Genomic DNA, 2,989 nt, shown 5'->3' on the forward strand with positions numbered 1-2,989 from the left:
CCGGGGGGGGGGGGGGCTGCAGGGGGTTCCAAAAGTATAGTAGGGATAGTGAGGTCCAGGAATCAGTTTTGAAAGAACTCTCCAATGGGGCTTCCAAACTAACTTGAGGTTGAGACTGGGATCGAGGGGCCTTGGGTGGGAGTGAGCATGGACTTGGTTGGTGCCGGAGGGGCCATCCAAGGAAATGCTCAAGAGCAGCTCCCACTCCCGAAAGGGAAACCAACTGTGGCGCTCCTGGCTCATGTGGAGTGGTGCCCCACTTGAGTACTATGTGGCTCATTGGTCCTCGCCCTTCCTAGGGGATTGGACCTTCCCTTCAGGGGGGTAGAGGTACCCATACTGGGCCGTTAGGCCACGGTGTTTTGCCTTGGCGTCCCGAAGTAAGTGTTGCACCCAAGAGTTGGGATTTAGAGGGTCCCATGATCAAGTCTTGTGGTACCAAGGGATGTTAGGAACCTAGAAGCTTGGTGTGCTTGGCTGCTTGTGCTTGCGGGGAGTGTAGCTGAACCTTAAGTCCAGTCTAACCCGGGGAGGGGGATTGGGAGAGATTTGGGAATCCGTGGATGGATGGCTAACACTCCGTTGTTCGTGCAGTGAGTAGCTGAAACCAAGTAGAACCAAGTAGGAGCTGGTACCATAGGCGGGAACCTTGGCGAGGGAACTTAGCAAAAGCCAAGGCAGTGTTGGACGGATAGACAAGGTAAGCTGGCAAATTGGAAAGGAAAAATTTGTGGCTTACATTGAGGTGGACAAATGCCGCCTCACATTTTGCTATCCATACCATCTTCCCTTTACCCGTTTGGTCCGTTAAGGGTAGGGCTACTCGCAAATAGTGTTTGATAAACTTTCGATAGTAGTTGCATAGCCCCAAAAACGCCCTCAACTCATGTACATTTGAGGGTCGCTCCTATTCCTGGATCGTTTGGACCTTCTCAGGGTCCAACTTGAGCCTGTCTTGGCCCACCACATGCCTGAGAAATTTTACTTCTTATTGAGCATAGTCATATTTGCTCTCTTTAGCATACAGTTTATGTTCCCTTAGTTTCTCAAACACCTTCGTCAAGTGTTCGGCATGCTCCTCTAGTGTCTTGCTATAGATCAGGATGTCGTCAATATAGACAACCACAAAGTGATCCAGATAGGGTACAAAGATGTGGTTTATCAGCGCCAAAAACGTTGCCGGCACATTGCACAGCCCAAAGGGTATCACCAAAAACTCAAAGCTCCCATATCTTGTTCAACAGGTTGTCTTTTCGACATCTTCCTCTGCTATCCTGATCTGGTAGTATCCTGACCTTAGGTCAATCCTCGAGAAGTATTTTGCCTTTCCCAACCTATCAAATAGGTCCTTAATCCTTGGCAAAGGGTATTTGTTCTTCTTTATATATTTGTTAAGCAACCGGTAATCTATGCACATACGTATAGATCCATCTTTATTTTTCACAAATAACACTGGTGCCTCATATGACAACTTGCTCAACCTAACATACCCTTTGTCCATCAACTCTTCTAGTTGGTGCTTGAGCTCCTCAAGTTCCTTTTCGTTCAAACGATAAGGGGGACAAACCACCGCCTTAGCACCCTCGACCAGCTCAATCTTATGTTCTATTGGTCGTGCAGGGGGCAACCCTGCCGGTAGCTCCTCTGGCATGGTATCCTGGAATTGGTCCAACACCCGCTGGATCACTAAAGGTACTTTTTCTGTTCCCGTTTTTTTGTCACTCTTCACCAAGAGTAAGCATAAAAATGCTACATTAGTTCCTTTAGTGAGTTGTCCTTTCGTGGACACCAGATTCAAGCAAGAGTTTTTGGCCTTACATTGCCATACCTTTAGATCCTAGGCCTCCACCTTGGATCATTCTCCCTGGGCATTCACCAGTACCACAAAGTTCCTCCCTTGTCCATGCAGGGCTACTACGAACTGATTGAACCAATCCATCCTGAAGATTATGTCAAATCCCGCCATGTCCAACACGGTGAAATCCATGTCTACTTTCCATGTCCCTACTTCGACTCTTGCTTGTTGAATTATTTCATCGGTGCTGTAAGCAACCAAAGGGAACGACTTGAGAGACGATCCGTTGGGGTTCAAATATAGAGGGAAAGGGCCCATGAATAAGAGTGCACCCCTTTTTCCAATCGGTTAAGGGTCTTGGGATATTTGGGGTTAAGCGTCCTTGGGTGTGAATAGTACTGGGCTGGGTGACCTCCCGGGAAGTCCAAAATCAAGAGCTTACATTTGGTATCAGAGGGGTCTTGGGTCCGACTCTGTTGGTTGGCTAAGGGAATCGCACCACATGTTGATTGACATCTGGCTGGTCCAGTTTGCTCCCGCTGGGCTCGACCCGAGGGGTAGGGTGTCAAGAGAGCGGGGCTCTCGGGAGAGCTGCGGCTCTCAGCTTCCGTTCACGAGGGCGTGAACTTGCAGGGAAGCGTGGTGGATTGTAAGCAACCAAAGGGAACGACTTGAGAGACGATCCGTTGGGGTTCAAATATAGAGGGAAAAGGCCCATGAATAAGAGTGCACCCCCTTTTCCAATCGGTTAAGGGTCTTGGGATATTTGGGGTTAAGCGTCCTTGGGTGTGAATAGCACTGGGCTGGGTGACCTCCCGGGAAGTCCAAACTCAAGAGCTTACAGGTGCTTTTGCTACCTTGAACAAACTCTATTGTCCTTGGTTCACCTAGCCGCTGCACCATTAGTCCGGCTTGCCGAACTATATCTGCAGCCACAAAATTATCTGAAGCACCCGTGTCAATAAGGATCTTAACAAAGTTACCTCCGATCTTTCCTCGGAGGGTTAATAGATGTCATGAACAACTCTCTACCAAAGTTGCTTATGTAATGAGTAACTTTGAGCTAGGGACTAAATCAACTCCTACTTGGTCCTACTTGGTTTCAACTATCACTACATGAGCACCGGAGCGTTAGCCATCCATCCACGGATTCCCAAATCTCTCCCAACATTCTCCCTGGGTTAGACTAGACTA

Source organism: Selaginella moellendorffii, unplaced genomic scaffold (genome assembly GCF_000143415.4).
Source record: "Selaginella moellendorffii unplaced genomic scaffold, v1.0 SELMOscaffold_71, whole genome shotgun sequence".
Classification (NCBI taxonomy): Eukaryota; Viridiplantae; Streptophyta; class Lycopodiopsida; order Selaginellales; family Selaginellaceae; genus Selaginella; species Selaginella moellendorffii.